The 19,895-nt window shown below is 51.6% G+C and overlaps 2 long non-coding RNA genes across 11 annotated transcripts in view; one reads left to right on the forward strand and one right to left on the reverse strand.

Moving 5' to 3' along the window:
* Nucleotides 1–1,802: 1,802 nt before the first annotated feature.
* LOC109498259 lies at nucleotides 1,803–8,842 on the reverse strand. The gene is made up of 2 exons (XR_002154990.2): nucleotides 6,006–8,842; nucleotides 1,803–3,261 (listed from the first exon to the last, which is right to left on the reverse strand). It is a non-coding gene; the product is annotated as an uncharacterized LOC109498259 (long non-coding RNA).
* The window catches only part of LOC102901946, a 157,678-nt gene continuing 141,698 nt past the window's right edge, over nucleotides 3,916–19,895 (forward strand). For 2 of the 10 annotated variants that reach the window (XR_006595747.1, XR_006595750.1), the window contains exon 1: nucleotides 3,924–4,176. This is a non-coding gene — a long non-coding RNA (uncharacterized LOC102901946). Of the gene's footprint in view, nucleotides 4,177–19,895 lie in introns of all 10 variants that reach the window. The other 8 variants (XR_006595752.1, XR_006595751.1, XR_006595745.1 and 5 more) reach the window with 7 other exon arrangements.

Consider the following 19,895-nt stretch of genomic DNA (forward strand, 5'->3'; position numbering starts at 1 on the left):
GCACTCTCATGGCGTTGCAGACCGCATCCCATCTAACTTAAGATGCACCACCAAGTTCAAGTGCCACCAGGAAACACTGCCAATGAAACTCTTACCCCTCACCATTCCAACTGCAGGTTTCCCTTTACCCTCAGAGTCCTTGGACTGCCGTGGGGTGAGGGGTAATGCTTCTCTGGACCCAGCCCCCTGTGGGGGAACAGGATGCAGACTCTTCTATTTTTTCTCCCCCGTTCTCTTTACCTCCCAGGCTGTGGGATCCTAACATGGTGTTGGAGAGGTATCCTTTCACATGTGTGATTGTGTACATCGTAAATTTGTTCTCTGGGATTGTACAGTGCACAACCTGCACAACCATATATTGTTGCCTGACTTCACTCATTTTTCCATATCGCATTTTTTCTTTATTTATAATACCCTGTCCTAAACGTTCGAGACTTAAGAGTAAGAATGAGACTTACGTTCTGTTCATTCTTCCCTGTCATATGGCAATGGCCATAGTCATGGGCTTTGCTCCACTTGGGTACCCCTGACCCCATCAGTGTGATTAGAAGTAGCCAGGCCCTAGCTGACATAAGCTTGGGAGCCTATCCTGGAACCAGTCACAGTGACAAGGGGTGACATTCCCTTGTTTTGTTTAGCCCAATCCAAACTCTGCCCTGGGTATGGGGGTGGAGTCAGTCCCAACCAAGTGTCGAGGCTGCTACTAACGGGGGAGGGATAGGATGAATGGGGCATCCATGGGGTCTGCTCCACGAGGTCAAAGGCAGGGAAAGGATTTGGGAGATGGAAGTGACTGGAGCCTGTGTTGAGGCCCACAGACAGGAAAAGGTTCAGGATGTTGGAGGGAAAATACCTGTATTTGATTATTAACAAAATCCTAGAAAAGAAGTAAGGATAGAGCGCAGGGGAAGGACAGTGCTGAATTTACAACAAGGGGATGGATCTTCTTCCAGGCAAGAGGGTGGTGGGGAGACCCGTTTGCTCGAGTGACAGAAAGACCGTTAGGGACATACCCCAATGACCTCGTGTCCCCTATTAGGAGGAGTACTGTCTGTACAGGCATTGGCATCATGGACAGCTTTGTATACTTCTTGGGATGTGCCGGTGGGCAATTGTAACCAGTTTTTTCCATTAGTGAGAACTCTTACTGTTGTAAGGGATCGTTCACTCCAAGGCTAGGATTTTGATTTACTTCTCAAATGAATAGGAAAAACGTCTACGTTACCTCTGCAGAATCTGGGAGAATGTACCATGATGTGAGGAGACGTGGGCACAAAGGCTTTTTAAAAAGTTCCTTGTGGGAATTCATGTTGGTCTGGTGGTTAGGAATGGGGGCCCTGACACCAGGCGGCCTGGGTACGTATCTGGGCTCTGCAACCTTGGGCCGCCTTCCGGCTCTCTCTGTGCCTTGGTTTCTTTGCTAGAAAGTGGGGATGATTTTACTCATAGGGCTATTTTGAGGATCAGAGGCAGTCATATCTGTGCATGTGTAGGAGAGTGTCTGGCACGTAACAAACACTCTACAACGTGAGCCATCGGTGTCTATAAGAACCCTACAACATGTCCTCAGTCTGCGCACTTTAGGAGCGAAACTTGATTATTTTCCTAATTCACTGAAACCTAAATTTTCACAGTGCTATTTTCATTGGCGAAAGAGCATGTAGATGTTTAAATCGTGTTTCCATGCAGCCCTATCCAGAGGGTCATCATTGTTTCCTTTCTGGTGGAAGATGCAGAAATCAGCCAGTTGAAAGAGAGTCCCCTCTAGAACATTCCATATTCACAACGATGGGAAGCAGTGCTACCGCTATGCCTTAATGAATGCTTTATTTGTGAATGTGTTGGGAGTGGCCTCCTCCTTCTCACACTAATACCCTCTCCCTACTTCCCAGCCCAAACGAGAAGAGCTCTGGATGGAAGTACAATCAGGAATTTAGAGATAGCATTCATAGGATTATTCAGCAAAATACTACATAGGGAGGACACAGTCCCAGTGACCTTCCACAGTGAGGGCTCCAACTGTCCTCTGGGAGGAGGCCCAGCTTCAAGTCTGAGGCTTTGACCTGGAATATTCCAGAAGGCTCATTGTTAACACTGTTACTGTGGAAGGTCCCGCTGCTATAGTGATGAGGCCTCTGGCTTCATCCTCCTGGCAGGAGGATGTCCCTGCTATGCAGGGACCTACGTTTCTCCCAACCATTTCAAATTTCTTTCATTCATTCCTGGCGATTTTTAAAAAATTAATATATTTTTTTAGTTCTCTCCCAGGGATTCATGAGTCGGCTTAATCCAAGTCTTCATAAATAAAATAAAGTCTGGCTTTTTATAACCCATCACCCCTGCTTCGATAGCCCCCGCAGACTCCTGGCATCAGGGTGGACTTCCCATGGGGCTACTGGGCCCCCGCTGGCTAAGATATGTCCCTTGGGGATGACACACGGTGCTGCTGAAGCCACATCTTTAGGCTGTTCGTGAGTCTGCTGCCCCATCCTCGTTCCCCCTTCTCCCCTAAGGAAATCACTGCAATGAAAACTAGCAGGTTTTCCGTTCTCCTGAAAAAAACACAAAAACAAACAGACAGACAGACAAAACCCCGCAAGAAATGAGAATATTTGGCCAGCCGGCACACTACAACGTTCATGGGGAAGTCGAAGCACTTGGTCGTGTCTGATAGAGAATGCCCTACTCTTCCTGGTAAAAGAACCTGAGATATAGGACTTATGTTTTCCCTAAGACGAATCTAGCTGTAAATGGAAAGTAAATCTTCTGACCCCTCCAGGATGAGGTCCACACTGCTCACAGATGCGGCTGGCCTGGGTCTTTTGCCCCCTCACAACACGCAATTTCCTTAGTTTCTCTATATCCCTTAGGGGTATCAGAGTGTGGCCTACACAGCAGGAGGCACTAGGTCAAAAACGGTTTAAGAGCATCGGTGTTCACGCACGGTCTTGTGTGTGTCGCCTTCTAGAAGCCACGGTCGTCCTACAGCAATCACGGCCGCATGTCTCGGCTTCTCAGGAGGCTGCTGAATATCACATGGTCTTGCTCTCCCCTTAGTCTTTCATAATTTAAAAATGCAGGAAGCTGTGGAAGACTGCCCCACGCCCAGTATCATCCCAAAGAAAACTGGGGGGTGGGGGGCAGAGGCTACTCTCTGCTCCTACGTGTTAGCGTTCCTCAACAGCTTTTGAAAAGTTGATTGTTACACCTTCCTTTCATTTCTTGGGGTTTTCATATTCGCGTCTGGCAAACGCTGGAAGTCTGCAAGATGGATAGAAAAGGTTTGGTGAGTCCCTTAATCCGAAAAGCAGAACACACACCCTCCTGATAAACAGCCTGGGGGAGATCGCGATTTGAGATCCCATGATCTGCTATGTCAGAGGAAGATCTGCAAAAGGAAACATGCACTGAGGTCAGCCTTGCCAGGGTGAAGTAAACCCAACCTCCTTAAAAGAGTAAGACAATATTCCTTTCTTCTCCCTTCCCTGAAATGCCCTGAAAAAGAGGAAGAGGTTCCTTTGGGCCGTGCAACCCAGGACAACGTTTCAGCGTGTATTTGAAATTCAAATGCACATGAGATTCGTGCATTTTATTTTTCCTGTGGCTCAAATCTCCTAAATAAAAAGCATTTCCCCTGGGTCGGCGCTCCCGCCCCCGTGCTGGCGAGGGGGTGGGGGACGGGGGGGGGGGGGGGAGCTGCTCCATGTGAGGTCAGCGTTTGGGTCACTTTGCCAGGGGCAGGAGGCTGTTCTTCCAGGAAGGCCTGCAGAGACCCTGGGAACGGGACCAGCCCAGCTCGCAAGTATGAAGAGAATGTCGGAGAGGAAGTGGTGGCTGTGAGTCAGCGTGAGTCATCTTGTTCCAATGAGAATGAAGACTGAGGTGTGCGCCCTTTTTTTTTTCTTTTTCTTTTTCTTCTTCTTTTTTTTTCCTTTTTTCTTTCTCTCTCTCTCTCTCTCTCCCCTCTCTCTCTCTCTCTCCCCCCCCCCTTTTTTTTTCCTCTTTGGTCTCAGTCATGGGGACACCATTGGGAATGGAGGGAAGCCAGTGACTGCATGCTAGAAGCTTTCTAAGTTGCGCACTGATATTCCAGGCCGGCTGTGCCTGAGCCAGTGTGGGCTTAAGTTCTTCACGGCCCCGGGGCCCTGGGAAGGTGGAGCCAGCTGCTTCTCCCCGGTGAGTAGGTTTCTGTCATTTTTACAATCATTTCTATAGTCTGCCTCAGAGGCTCGGCTGGGTTAAAGCACTGCCCTCTTGGAAGGGACACCGCATTCGAGACTTCGAGGATCCATAATTTTAGAAAAGTTGCTTCTTCCGCCCCCACCCCCAGGACGACTGTCTCAGCCATTAATTGGGAGCGTGTAGCTATTCGTCGCATGTTACGCTGTCTTGGAATGGACTGTGATGCTTGGTTGGGAAATAAACTGTTCCAGACTCCCCTCTGGAGCCCTAGGGAAGTTCAGAGATAGAGGTGGGTGAACCTGTGTTAACCCAGGGCTGCCGAGGCTGGGCCAGCTTCTGCTTCTCCGAGGTGAAGGAAGACAGCCCCCTGAGACATTTCTGGCTGCGTGATCTGAGCCGCCCAGTTTCTAGTGCAAGAAATACGGTAGAGAGGCAGAATTCTGGCTTCCCTCTCTATGGGTGTATGACTGATTCTGGGAACGTAGTTTATGCCTTTTCCTTTTGCTCGTGACTGAATATCACTAACTGTGGTAAAAATCAGAAAGAAAATGTGCTGGGGGCTGGGGGCTGGTGGGTTGGGGGCCTGGGGGGGCCTGGGGGCCTGGGGCAGTGGGTGAGGATTGGATAGTTGAGCCCTTGAGGCCTGATACGACCTTGATATGCGTTTCTCAGCCTGTTACTATTCTGATGAGACTTAGCCTTACAGTCAAGGAAACTACAGGAAACTTTTTTTTTTTTAAATGTCATTCTAGTTACTGTAAATGAAACGGTTAAAATGTCATAAATACCTTGTGATAAACATTTTTTGAATTTGCTTAAAAAAACTGCACATCAGTAAGCAGGGGATGACAGGGAGCTTTTTCAGTAGGGTCATTTGAGTGTGTGGGCTTTCTGGGTTAATAATGAGTCAGCACCAATTGCTAAAATTGGAGCACCTCACAGAGCACATGCGATCTGCCCCCGGGCACAGCACGGTGGCTGGCTGGCCCCTCCAGGACGTTTGGGCTGTTTGGTCTGTGGTTAGAATCGGCTTTGGGTGCGTTCCCTGTTCTGTGACCCCCACCCCCTCCCAGCTTTAGTCCCAGCCCTTCCTTGTGCCCCTGCGAGTCCCCTTTGCTAACAGGTCCCTGTGCTGAGACCCTCCCCTTTGGATGATCCTTTTTAGCGTCTGCCTTGACAGAACTGGTTGAGCATACAATTTGTTAAGTTAAAAATCCAGAGCTTGTGAAGGGCTGGGACAGCCAGGGTTAAAAGCTGCCTCTGTTGTCGCGTGACATCACACTTGCTGGGGGACCGAGTGGCGCAGGGAGCGGGTCACTGCTTGAGCTTCAAAGCTGGCATTCTGCAGGTGACACATAGCGGGGGGAAGGAAGGGCGCGTCACCTTAAAATCAGAGAGTAGGATTCCGAGGAAGAAAATCTCCCTTGAATCTTACTCTTTTTATCTGTAAACTGACAACTGTGTTAAGGAAAACAAAATTTTTTAATAACTGGGGTTGCAGGTGGGCGGCTCAAAGGCCAAATACAGTCCTGTGTGAGCCCACCCCCGCCCCCCATCAAATTCTGTTCGCCCGTCCAGGATTGGGTCTTTGTATTCAGCTGACTCTGGTGAGACCCCCTATGGGTTAGATCGCAGGCCCCGTGAACCCTAACGTGGCAAGGCTCTGATGGCCTTGGCTTGGAAGCCTTGGGCTTCTGGACCATGACATTCAGAGGCTGCTGGGAGGGCTCGGAGAGGTAGCATCTGTCCAGTGCTTGCTTCCCACAGGGCCTGGACACCGAAGGAACCCCATCGATGTTAGCTCTACTGGCTTCCCTCCTTACCTGGACTCTGAAGGTATCTGGGCTTGTGGCCCCTGAGCAGTGACTTTTCCAGGCAAGATCCCGTGATTTCAGTGTACTCTGTGGCAAGGCTGAGAGTCTCGAAACTCAGGACCTCAGCAAGGCACACACCAGGGATTTCCGAGGTGGGATCCCAGCCCACTCTGTCTCTCTCGATGAGTAATCTCTGTAAGTGCTCAGAGAAATGCCATCTTCATGGAGAGCAGAGCCCAAAAAGGTGAAATGCCCTAGGCCGTGCCTCAGTGGTTTGTCCACACTAGCACTGCTTCTTGTCCCCATTTCAGAGAACGTGCCAGGTATCAGACGGGTGTTTATCACCGGCTCCCGTGTCTTAATCCTCCTGGATAAACACTGTTGGGAAGGAGATATAAGCCCGCGGTGAACTGATATGATCACTCTGATAATCAGGAGAGTCATGTAAAAAAGGCCAGAAATAAGGCCACGGGCAGGTCTGAAAACAGAGCGTTCATTAATACGATTTGCTGCTTTGTCATATTTTCCAACTACCAAAAGATGCTGATTCTAAGTGAGGGTGCAGGCAGGGAGTAAGAAAAGAAAGTAAGAAAAGAAAGATAGAAACTGGGCAGATCTGTTTTAAAAGGACACCTACTGCAAAAAGAAAATGCTGACAATTTGATGACATTTGGAAATTGCCCAGTGCCCTGTGGCCATGGCTCCCTCAGCCTAGAGACTGGCCTATCGCTGGCCGGCCCTGTCGACCACCCCGCACCCTTCGACAGCACCCCAGCCTGGGCTCTGGTTACCTCCCTCCAGGAGGTTTTCACGGTCCCTGACGGGTGTCCCCACTAGCCGTTGATGTACGGAGAGCTCCCCCTCACGCTGGACAAGCTGCTGAACTTCTTGGGGTCTCACCATCCTCATTTGTGAAATGGGGTTAATGAGACCACCAGCCTCTTGGGGCCTTGGAAAGATCGGTGATGCTTAGCACGCAAGTTACAAGGGGACTCGGCAGCTGCTAAGTACATATCCACTGATTCAGACCTGCGCTCAGACACCTTTCTACGTCTACCTGGGCCCCGGGCCCTGGGGGTAGCCATAAAGAATTGGCTTTCGTGCTCCTGGAGTGAGATCTCATCTGTGTCCTGCTCTGATTTGTAAGACCTTTATTGATTTGGTAAACGGAGGGTGCTTCAGGGGTCTCTCCAGGAAAGCCCGGGGTTCTAGATGTTGTCACTATCCTCCCTGCTATGACCACCGTTGTTTTTATCGGTAACATCCTCGCCATGAGAGCAGCTCCCCCTTCCTTCAGCCCAACCACATGGTAGTAACTTGCTGTGCATTTCCTTTAACCCCCTGCCCCCAACGCGCACACGTACCCACCCTGGACGACAGGAAGGATGGCCAGTTGCTCAACCTATTCCAGGTACGGGAGTCCCAGGCAGGTGTATCAGACGGAGTGGCTGCTTCAAGATGTGCGTGGCTGACGGGGGCGGGGGGGGGGGGTCTTCGCCTCCATCAGGAGAGGAGAGTCAGGAGACGCAGGGGGCCAAGAGGGCGCTGTCTGTAATCCAGCAGACTGGGGCCGCAGGCCAGAAAATCCAGGACCACTGGCCTCAGACCTGCTTCCAGGGTGGAAGCAGCTGGATGCTGTCCTCATGCTTCCTGTCTAAAATGAGCTGCAGGCAACTTCTGGTGATTTGAAAATCATCGCAGTATCTGGAGGTGACTCATATTGAAAACATTAAGTAAGGTACACTTAAAACTAAAACCAGGGTGAGCATAATATGGCCTTTCCTTGCCAGTTCTGAAGATATCCAAGATCACGCGGTGCCCCAGAAGCCAAATCTTGACGCTCATTCTTCAGGGGTCCGAGAGAAGGGACCACATGGGTCGCCTTGCTCAATCAGCCCTCTCTGGTATTGCAAAGTCAGGCATCGGGTGCTTTAGACATCTCTTTTCTGAGAGTTTAGGTTTGGCTGCTGAGCATGGCTGTCTCAGTTAGAAACGGTGCCACTTTGTGGGTGGTTTTCTCCCACAGCGGTTACCTGTGCCAAAATCCAGAAGCCCCTTTTTGTTCACAGCGTGGTGGCAGGGGAGTCGTGTGAGTCGTGTGAGCAGGGCCCAGTGCTTTGGGGCAGAGCTTGGGTTCCTCGCAACTTCAAGAGGGTTCTGGTTAGACCACAGAGCTCAGGCAGGGAGAAGCCAACAGAGGATCAGAAGGAAGTTGGGTCCACCGGAAGGAGGAGAGGTTGGGAGGCTTGATGACTCCTCTGATTAAAAAAAAGAAGAAGAAGAAGAAGAAGAAAAACAATAACCATCTGGTTTTATTGCATTTTTTATAATCAAAAAAGCTAATGGTGATGGCAAATCTTATCCATTGCGGTTGTCCTGCTTAACTTTTGCATTTAGGATTGATTACCCTGCAGCTGAGGGCTTCTGCCCCAGAGGCTTTTAGCCTTTCCCTCCATGCTGTCCTTTCAAAAATTGATCATACTTATAATATTGGAATGTTTGGCAATGGCAGAAATGTATCACTTTAGCTGTTCTCCCTGGACAAATCTTTCATAGAGTGTGAGAGGGATGCATGGGTTTCTACCAATGTAGACAGATATAAAGGAAAACTTTACAAAATAACAGTGGCTCCAGCCAGTGTCAAGCTTGCTTTCTCTCAGACAGAAAAAGATTGGAAGCAGGCTGCTCCGGGTGATGGTCAACGGGCAGCTAGTTCATTCATCTCTCTTTTCTGTTATCATTAGCATCGACTTCCTTCCTCAAAGTTATCACTTGGTTTTAATATGGCTGCTGGAGCTCCAGCCATCGCCTCTGCATTCCACATAGGAGGCAAGAGGAAAGTGGAGGGATAAAAAGCTAAGCATTCTAGACATCAGGCTCCTTTAAAGAGCTTTCCCAGAACCCCCAACTAACCCTTTCTGCCTACATCTTTTATTGGCCACTGTTTCTGTACGGCAGCCAGAGGAATATAGCTTTTTAATTGGGAACATTGCTGCCCCTGACAACGTAAGGGTTGTTGACAACACAGGAAGTAAAGGAGAATGGATATAGGACAGACAACAAGCAGTCTCCACAACAGAAGTACGCCAGAAGACAGCTAGATTTATGCTTTACGGCATTTAGCTCCTCTGGGACCAGGGTCTACTTTGTGAAATAACCACATTGGGCTCATCAGAACTATCAGGAGGAGACTGGCTTCAAGAGCCCCGAACAACTTGGAGCGGGGCATTCAACGGGACAGAAATCGCTTGCTTTTTGTATTAGAGTCACATAAGCTTTCTTTTCATGCCTGCATTAGCAAATATTTACCATTTCCCCAATAAAATAAAGATAACTCGAACACTGCTTTGTTTCCTGAGTGCTTGCTCGGTGCCGGGCGCTGTTCTGGATGCTTTGCAAATATGACCTTACTTAAGTTCGCACAGACCTGTGTGTGGCAGATCACCGTTACTGTCCCCATCAAGCAGACGAGGAATCTGGGACACGGAAGGGTTAGGGGTGATGGCAAAATTACACCGTTAGTAAGGAATGGAGCTTGGCTTTGAACCCAGCGGTCTGGTTCTTTGACCCAGGGATGCGGAGGTGAAGCGGGCAGACCAGGTCTTTCCCATTTGTCTTTCTGGTGAAATAGACATGAGCCCAATAATGTCAGGCTGCTGTCAGTGCCCCAGCGGAAGGGCGCAGGGAGGTGGGGCGCCCTCACGTCTCGCAGCACCTCCTGCCTGGAGGGAACTCAGTCCAAGCTGAGCGTTCTTTCCCCCACAGAGCACACACCAGGAATCTCAGCTATGTCTGGGTTCATGACTCACCCCCTCCCTCGCAGCCAGCTTTTCCAGAGTCAGCTCCTGAGTCAGGACCACGCCCTTCCAGCCCCGAGGATACAGACGGGGCTTCATCCAGACTGGGCTTCAAAGCTTCGGCAGCGGTCCAGCAAAGAGCAGAATGGCCCAAGTAGAAAAGTCTCGGTTCCAAGGACACGCAGTGTATTCACATAATTCAACCCGCGCGAAGGCCAGAGAAGGTGAGCCTGTCACACCCTCTGCTCCACACGACCCCGTTATCTGGTGGCACAACCAGGGCCACGAGGATGCCTGAGAACAAGATGGAGTTTTCGGTAAGGGGCGTCTGCTTAATTCTACCTCGGACCAAGTCCCCTCCTGTGTTTTGCTTGGCACCGCCCCAGAGCCTTACTCTGTGCCTCCATTTTCCTCCTCCAACTCCTTTACAGACAGACAGATGGACTGGCCAATGAAACGCACAGGCTGCGGTGGGTAGTGGGGATTTTAGGAAAGCTCCTTAAAGGAGCCTGGCATCTAAGAGGCTTAACGTTTTGTCCCCCACTTCCCTCCGTCCTCCTGTGTGGAATGCAGAGGTGATGGCTGGACCTCCAGCAGCCTCCTTGAAGTCAGAAGACAACTTGGAGAAAGCAAGCCAGTGCTAACGACGGCAGAGCAGGCAGATAGTCACAGGGCTTCGCCTGGAGATGTAACTATTTTTGGAGCGGGTTTACCTGCATGATGCAGAGGGAGGTATGAGAAATCACTGCTGAAATTCAATCTGTAGGTCAACCAGGAGGGTCTGTGGGGTGTCAGTTCCCTTTGTATGGAGCTGTCTTTTATGCCTCTGGTATAAGGAACGAGGAAGGACTCAGGGCTGCATCCCCGGGTTATGGACTTTAGTGGCCCCTTCCTCATGTGAGAACATACGATGACCGTCTTGGTATAAAGATAAATGTCATGCAAACGGGATTCATTGTTATGTATCCATATTCACTATGTTCAGGTTTTTCTTCTGATTTTGAAATAAACGGAAACATTTGATTTGCAAGAGTATTATGCAGAGGGTGGCCCCGGGAGGGCAGAGGGCAACCACAGGAGGGCCTCCAGAGAAGGGAGCATGGGGGCTGGTCCCTGGAGGGGCGCCTCTAGATGGCGGGTGGCCCCGAGCAGCCTCTCTGCAGACGGCAGGTGCGCCCGGCTTCTCCTGGGGTCTTGATGAGCCTCAGCGGCCACGACACTCCTGTCACCTCTGGAAATGATACTGAGGATTTTCAGAGCAGATATGTCCTTCCTGTGCCACCTTTCCCATCGTCCCTCATCTCCCCTATAATTGCTCTGCGTGTCCAGTTGTCCTGTTCAGTGGGAGGAATTTCGGTCTACAGGGCTAAGATATCAAAAATCTAACACTCCCTTATTCCTGAAGTCTCTACATTATATCAGATCTGCTTTGCACTCATGCTGCTGCTGTGTTACCCCCTCAACCTGGCTGAGGGCACATTCAGATCTGGTCATTCTTGGGGATCTCTGTCCCAATGCTCCTGGCATCCTCACACAGCCTCAGGGCTGTGAGGTACCAGAAAACCGGAGCGGGGCAATCTGCGATCCAAGGTGGTCACCACGATTCCCACTCGACACCTAAGACCCAGCATCTGTGGGGCTGCGGAGTTCGTTGGGGGCCCCTGCTCCAGCTGGAGGGGCCTGCACGACCTGGTTGTCTGTCCCTGAATTTAGGCCCCTTCTGGAAATGTGCCTCTGCTTTCCTGACCATGGTGTGAGCTCCCAGCCCGTGCAGCTGAGGAGTATCCGGTGGGGGGGCCCCCTTCTACATGCCTCCTCCTGTCCGCTAACTGCTGCTGGGCCTCTTGTAACTTGGAGCCCCCCATCTTGGTGTGGGGGGGGGTTGGTAAGAAAGAACAGTGATGGCAGGGCACCCTCGAAGGACCAGGGAACAGCACTGTCCAACCGAACTTTCTGTGATGATGGAGTGTTCTAGATCAGTGTTCACATGTAGCCACAAGCCACCACGTGTGGCTACTGAGCACTTGCAAAGGGGCCAAGGCGACTGAGGAATTGGACCTAAACTTCTATTTTATTTTGATTAGTTTCAGATTTCAATGCCCAAATGGCCACATGTGGCTAGTGGTTGCCATATTGGAAAGCCCAAATCTAGAGCATGTTTTCCTGATCTGGGCAGCTTTGAAAGATGGGCCATCGCCCTGAGGACGGATGTGGTACTGGTGTGAAGGGGTGAAGTTGAGCCTGGCTCTCAGTCAGTCCTCAGCGAGGTGGAGAGCTTCTGGGCCAGGAACTATGGGGCAGGCAGGTAGGGGGCCACCAGTGCCACTAGGGCAAGCCTTGTCCCCCCTTCTGGGCATAAAACCTGAGTTGGGCCTTCAAGGTCTCCAGTGGCCCAGAAGAATGACCTGCCCAGCAGGTAGCCCAGGCTGGGCACCTGGTATCTAGAGCATTTCTGCTAGTTGTGTTGATGGTTTCTTCAGGCCTCACCTGAGGCCCATACCACAGACGGTCCCGGCTTGTGGTACTTGACCCTGCACATTCCTGTCTGGGGAGACGCATCCTCATTTTTGTCTGCGTGGAGCTGTTCCAGGGACTGACCAGAGTGGCCTAAGGGAAGCCTCAGGCTTGGTTCCTGTCACTGTCGTTCTACAAGTCCCCAAGACGTGTCTTTTGACTCTTTCGGCTTTTTAAGGGAGAAGGATTAGCCCATATTCAGCCACGACAGACAGGAAACACACAAGCAGCCGGGAGATACGGTGAATGGGCGGAAGATCGCACACTCAGGCCCCAGGCCCGTGCCCCTCCTCCCCTCTGCCCTGTTCCACTGCAGCATTACAGCACAGCAAAGTGATGCTCCCCCACGGTGCCCCTGAAGTCACCCCCAAATTCCAGGACTTTGCTTCCGGCCACTCCCCCAGGCACGGTGCTGTGTGTTCTATTCCACGGACCATCTGTCAGTGGGGCGGCCACGAGCCACCCAGATGAAGCCAGCTCAGCTCCGCCAGCTTCTCGCTGCCCAGCGCCCATGCCTGCCGGCCTCAGTCTCTTAACCTGTGAAATGGGAATATAGGAGTCACTGCCACAGAGGGCTGTTGTGAGGATGAAAGGGGTCAGTGCCTGAAGAAGTCTTAGCAAAGTGCTGCCCACAGTAGGTGTTACAGCAGGAGCTGTTGATATTGGAATTGGTGCCTTTTTGCTGTTTGTTCCTGACCAGAGACACCTTTCTCTGGGCCCCGGATCTCCACCCAGCAGTGGTCCATCCACTCCAACTCGGGCATCCGGGGAATCCCATCATCCTGCCTCCATGTTTCATTTTCTCCAGGCCCCGGGCAGCATGAGCTGTATCATCTTAGAGCTCGGGAGACTGATTCGATTGTCCAGGCCTTCAGTACTCATCGAGTGTGTATTGAGACCTATGGAGGCAGGGGATGAGCAAATGTGGTTGCTAGAAGGGCTGCTGGAGGGAGGTGCAGGTGGTGTAGGCCACGGGCCCCTCATGTATGGGGGGGTCTCTGAGGGTCCCTCGAAGGGTCCCTCCATTTGAGTGAAGATCTGAAAGGGGTCAGTTTGTGCATTTTTGTGTTGCTTTGTTTTCTCTGCATGGATAGGGCAGCTAGGGTAGGTCCCTGGCTCCCCCTGGCTAGCTGTGTGACCACAAGTGAGTCACCAAGCGTCTCTGACGGTCTGTGGAGGGTGGTGAGGTGACCCACCATGGCGAGTGCTCAACAACCCAACTGGGAGCCACCATCATTAACAAGACACTCTTCACTGTTCGTCAGGAGTTCTCCAGAGTCAAAGGGTGCTGCTCACCACAGCAGTCCCTCTATGTGAGCCCCAAGAGGGGCCATTTAATCTATACTAAAACCCCTTCTTTCCTTCCGGAGACAGCCCGGCCCATCCCTGCAAAGCACCCACTGAGAAGATATTCCATAAATAATCCAAAGCTTGTTTTCTGGTATTTCCACATTTTGGACCTCACTCTGCCCCCCTGAAGCCATTCGGTCATATCAGTGGTCATAATCATGGTCCTAATTCAGCACATTCGGTAACATTCACTGAGCAATTATTCTGTCCCAGAAACAGCTGAATAATACCACGAGCCCCGTCTTCTTCCACGATGAGCCCTTCCAGCTGTGTGGCTGTCACCGCTGTGTTCAAGCTCTCCCTTCTTTCCGAGGTTACTGAATGTGTGCGCAGAGGTGTTCGGCAACCTTGACCCCGTGCTGCCCTTCTGGTCACGGACGGCAGTGTTTGGCGTCCCGCCCTCAGATGAGTACAATGACCGCCCTTGTCCTGGATGCTAGGCTGAGGTTTGGGGCCAACCCATCCATCAGCCCCCACACTGCACGTGTAGTCGGCTTGCCTCCCTGCCTCTTTGTGTGGGGCTTGTGCAAAGCCACATCTCCCTCGTTTTGCACTTGGGTACCGACTTCTTTGTTGGTCTCTTAATTTATTTTTTAGCCCAAGTAGAACTTTACATTATCCTTGGTTGAATCTTCTAGAATTGGCCCATAGATTCTCTAACATGACATGTGAAGCTTTATGTCATCTGCAAGTTAGAGAGGTGTTTCTCTTACGTCTTCGCCAGAAGACTGTTTGGATCCGTGTAGACCAAGAGCAGAGAAGGGCGGCACTCCACTAGCGGCTGTCTTCAAGGTTGCCATTCTGGGGCACCTCACGGACAGCTCACCTTGCTGTGCAGGTTCCACCGATGCTGACGATAGGTGGCGAAACACGTCATATAATCAAATGTGTGATGGGACCCCGTTGACAAACGGGGCAGGTACTGATAATTTAGACACTCAGCCAGACTTCTCCTGATGGGTAGCCTTACCTCTTTCTGTCTCATTCCCTCCTCCCCCCTCCTCAAATCCTGGCAGGTTTTGGCGAGGACAGCTAACCCTGGGGCCTGCTGTTGGATACCAGCAGTTCACCAGCAGTTAAATCTAGAACATTTAAACGCTCAGGTGTTGGGGGATTGTTGCTTTAGTTGGTTATGCATAGTCACATCCTCAGGGGTTGTGGGTTGGATGCATTCGATTCCAGATATGTGTGAGATATGCCTTTCAGCTAGGCCACTGAGCCCGGCCTGACACACGGGTGGCTGTCTCTGTGTGGCGGTCCTTTTGAAGTCCCCAGAAGTGCCTGCTCTGGGGAGGGGGGAGGAGAGACGCAGAATGAATACAGACTGCCACCCAGCAGCACAAGAGGTGACTGCAAACCAGAATGCTCCGGGTGAGAAAGTGAACCACCCAGTCACTGTCTCACCTTCCCAAAGTGGGTATCACGTGCTCTGTGTTCACTGACTGAGTCCGTCACCAGGGGCACTTGGACAGAATGGAAGCAATCACTTGAGAGAGGCCAGATTACACTGTCTTTAGGAAGTGCTGCCCCCCTCAGCTCATGCCCCCCTCCCCTTGCCCTCTGGTTGCCAGAATTATTGGAATCTTCCAACTCTCGCTTCTACCACTCTGTGAACACGAAGGGCCAGTGGCAAGAGACGGACTTCTTATTCAAATGGAAATTGTTCTCCAAGTTTCAGGAAAGAGAGAGTTCCAGAACTTTCTGAGCCAACAGATTCCAAAGATCATTACAGTTACTCGGTGCTCTGCTGGTAGAAAAGGGGAGCCCCCTGGTTCTCATGTTGGAGGTTTTAATTTATATCTTGTGCAGGACTTAGGGGAGATTAACCGTGCGGCCTAAACCGTAGGTAGTAAATCAATTCGCTTTTGAAAGGGCCTCCTGGCAGCAGCAGGGGATGGAGAAACGAATATTTATGGAGCGTCTCCCATAGGCCCCGTGTATGCTGGCTGCTTTCTATCCATTATCTTGTTCAACCCCCATATCCATCCCACGAGGGCTGGCAACTATTCGCCCATATTGCAGACGAGCAGACTGAAGTTCTTGAGAGTTTCAGGGTGCACAGCTCAAGGCAGGGCCAGAATTCCCACCAGCCTCCCCCAAAACCCCACGAACCTCTCAGCGGGCTAGATCTCAGGCCTTGTGCGGCATTCTATTTCCCAGGACCACATCCAGATTAAAGCCTTTGCGGATGGTTCAAATAAATCCTTCCCCAAAATGGAGGACGACTTTTTTTTGGAACCTGAGCAGCTCTTTTTTTTTTTTTTTTTCAACGTTTATTTATTTTTGGGACAGAGAGAGACAGAGCATGAACGAGGGAGGGGCAGACAGAGAGGGAGACACAGAATCGGAAACAGGCTCCAGGCTCTGAGCCATCAGCTCAGAGCCTGACGCGGGGCTCGAACTCCCGGACGGCGAGATCGTGACCTGGCTGAAGTCGGACGCTTAACCGACTGCGCCACCCAGGCGCCCCGGAACCTGAGCAGCTCTTGCGCGACCTCAGGGAATCTTGCTGGCAACCCTGTGATTAGTCGTGGGGGGGCACCCTCCCGCCAGGGGGCACCTTGAGGGACTCACCTGGAAAAGGGCCCTCATCGAAGGTGACACCGACTTTCAGCTGGTTCTTTTTGAGGTCATATGGACGTCTCTTTTAATCCGCAAAAGTGACTAGGGAGTAGAGTTTCCAGCTTTAATTAATTTCTTGAATAAGGTTCAAAAGTGAAAGTAATTAAGAAGGGGTCTGGTGAAAAGCGCCCTCGCCCCACTTCTCGTACTCAGTTGCCATTGACCTCTCCTCTGAAACCCTTCTCTTCATTGTTTACCTGTCCGGAGTTTCTTTATGCAAATGCAAGCAAGTAGCTGAATGAATCTTTTTCTTTTCTTTCCTACTTTCCATAAAAACTAGCACAATCGTTTTTACTGTTAAACCACTCTTGGGTTCTCGAGAACGCCGGGTTGTACGTTCCCTGCATTTGGGGCTGCTGAATTTCAGAGCTAGTGGGGTGGCTACGCTTCCCCGTCTCCAGTGTCCTGAGGGGAGGCACGCGCTTGTCCAGGCATTTGAGGGACAGGCGGGCACGCAGGGAAGGCACCGTGTTCGAGCTCCTGTCCCTAGCAAAGCCCCAGGGGGCCAGAGCGGGGAGGGCCATCGTGGGCGCTCTGAGATGCGCTCTAATGGCCTGGGACCCCATTCCCCCGGGTGGCGATCTGGCAACTAGCCAAGGGCCAAATGTGAGTGGTGACTTGGCCGTCCTGTGTTCCATGAGGGTCCCGGGTCCCCACAGTCAGCCTGGCACCAAATTGTATTTATAAAAGACACAGAGGAGATGATGGAGATGGAGAGCTGAAAAAAAAAAAAAAATCCATCTCCGAATTCTTTTAAACAATTCCCTCCCCTCCCCCCTCACCAGGGACAGCGTGGGTTCTCACTACGCCATGAGGCACCCAAGTGGCCACGGCCGACGTTTCACAGCGCCTTCTCTGGGCCAGGCACTATTCCAAGTGTCACGGAGTAACCCTCAGTGATGATCTCCATTTTTCAGGGAGGAAGCTGGGCCTGTGGTCACTTAGCTACCAAGTTGGGGAGCCAGAGTTCAGGCCAGACAGCCAGCCGCCCAGCCACAGTTGGTTTCTCACGGCAGCTCCTGGGCCCAGGAGGCTTCCTGGATTTTACTCTCAGGGCACCCACGGGGTGGAAAGACAGAAGACAGCACAGAGCCCAGGGGGGCCGGACATCCGCACCGAGGCACGACAGACAGCCTTGGGCCCCTGTCTGGGCGGCCCCGCTTCTTTCGGAGGACTGGCTGGCCAGTAGCCTCCTTGAGAGGCACATCCTGACCAGGACCGTCTCCACCGGCAGCAGCATTTTGAGCTGTATGGAATTGTACACTTTTAACAACCTTTGATTTAACTCTTAGGGTAGACATCGACACTGACAGAAAAGAAAGCACATGTGTTTTTAAGAAGGCAATTTATTTTCAGGGGAGAGAGTTTGGGGGGAAACACTGGCAGGAGAAATAGCAGAGACTGTGAGTAGAGATCCAGACTGTCTGAGTCATCATTCAAGGCCTCTGTGTGTGTTACGGGCTGAATCGTGTCTCCCCGAAATTCACATGTTGAAGCCCTACCCACCCACCCCACCCCCCGGCCCCGAGTAACTCAGAATGAGACCTTATTTGGAAATGGTGTCATTGTAGACATAATTAAAGATGAGCTCATCGTGGAGGAGGAGGGTGGCCCCTTTTCCAACATGGGTGGTGTCCTTACAAGAGGGGGACATTTGGACACAGACGGGCACACGCGGAGGATGTCAGGTAGAGACTGCAGTGGTTCTGCCATAAACCAGGGAAGCTGGGAGGGAGGCTGGGGTCCGATTCTCTCCCTGGTGCCTTCAGCGGGAGTGTTGGCCCTGCCAGGGCTCGGGCTTCTTGCCGGCCGAACTACTGGACGCATTTCTGTGGTTTGAGTTTATGGTAGTTTGTTACAGCAGCTCAAAGAAACTAAAACGGTGCACATGCTTCCAGATGCGGAAGGAGGCTGCTGGGAGCCGGTTTCCACCCCAGGTCCAGCCCAGCCTGTTCCCGGGCGGTCCTGCTTTATCTAAACAACTGGGACGTTCTCACTTTGTTTTAACTTTTCCTGAACTGCAGAAACGCGGAGGTCCAAAAGCGGAATTTGGTCGTTACGTGAGCTTTTTCAAAAGGGGGCGGTGGGTGGGGTGGGGGGAGAAAAAGAAAGAGCCACAGCATCTTCATAGGTGACGGGATCCATGCTCTGGTGGGCCGTACGACGTGTCCCCAGGCAGGGCCGGCTTCCCGGCCACGGAATCCACGTGAGCGGAGCTCGGTCTAACCTCACTCCGAGGACCTCCCCCACCAGCAATCAGCAATCGGAACTTTCACCCGCGTTGTCTCTTCCCAGTCCTTTCCCTTCCACCGATGTTCACACGCATCCCTCCAAGTGACAACTTACGGAGCAAGCAGGGAGGCTCCCGAGGGCAGGGAAGTCACACTTTCCGTGGGGACTTTTCGCCGTGTTTCCTAGTTATTGAACAAGGGCGACTGTGAGCCTGACACAACCGTGGCTTTGACAAGCAGTTCAGAAAAACAGGAACCGCCAATTCATGAGAACTTAAAGAAAAAAATAGTTTAAAGAACTGAGAAATTGCCACATTATAGTGAAAGAATGTCAGGTTTTGGAAATGACAGAAACGAGCAATTTTCACCTCGAAAACCTGGTGGAGTCAGTTACACAAGACGTAACCACACACAAACACGAGCATTTCTTATAATATAAGGGCATTTACAGTCAAGAGTTATTTCATGGAAAGTTATTTTAGTAGCAAGGGTAGCCTTCAGCAATGAGTATTCGTCAAGAGAGTGAAACCCTGACTTCAAAGTCAGGAGGCAGCGTCTGAGTGCACTCGCAGGGTGCACCGGGGACGGGGGGACTGGGCCCAGCCAGGGGTTCGAGGCGGCTGGAGGCGTTGAGTCTCTGCTCACACATGTGCTGGCTGGGATCCCCTTGTGACCCGGCAGGGCACACCCCCACTGCTGGGGCCCCTGGGTCACTGCAGTTGGCTCTAAGAGCCAGCTTGAAAAGTTTTCGATAATTCTTTTATTGTAAAATTGAGGGCATTATTGGCTGCAGGGAAAATGGCATGCAAACTTGTGACTGTGGGATGTAAACAGCCTATTACCTTAAGGTAGTATTTGAAGAAAATATAAATGCACCAGGTGGAAAGTGTCCAAAGGGTGGAGGTGCCGTGTGACTGCCCCGGGCAGAGAGAGGGCTCGGCTGGGACCCGGGTGGCGGTGCTTGGTCAGCCGTCCGGACACCAGGTGCGGGACTGTAGGTCCCGCAGGTGTGGGTGTAGGACACCCACAGGTCCCCCCGCAGAGCAGCCTGCTGGTCCCACTCAGGCTTGTTTTCTTCGAGTGTTGCCTGGGCAATCCATCACATAATTAAAGTTTCTTCGAACCGTCGAATGCTACAGTTCACGCGGGACTCTTTGCCCCAAATTTGTGGTCACCTTACTTTGCAGCTACATACAATTGGTATCTCTTCAGAAGGCTCTGCCTCTGGGGGTGGATTTAAAAGTGGCCCTCCCTGGGGCACCTGGCTGGCTCAGTCGGGGGAGCTCTGGACTCTTGATCTCAGGGTTGTAAGTTCGAGCCTCACGGTGGGTGTAGAGATGACTTCAAAATAAAATCTTCACATCTTGCCAGAGAAAGACAAACGC

The sequence above is a fragment of the Felis catus genome, chromosome A3, assembly GCF_018350175.1.
Source record: "Felis catus isolate Fca126 chromosome A3, F.catus_Fca126_mat1.0, whole genome shotgun sequence".
In the NCBI taxonomy this organism is placed as follows: domain Eukaryota; kingdom Metazoa; phylum Chordata; class Mammalia; order Carnivora; family Felidae; genus Felis; species Felis catus.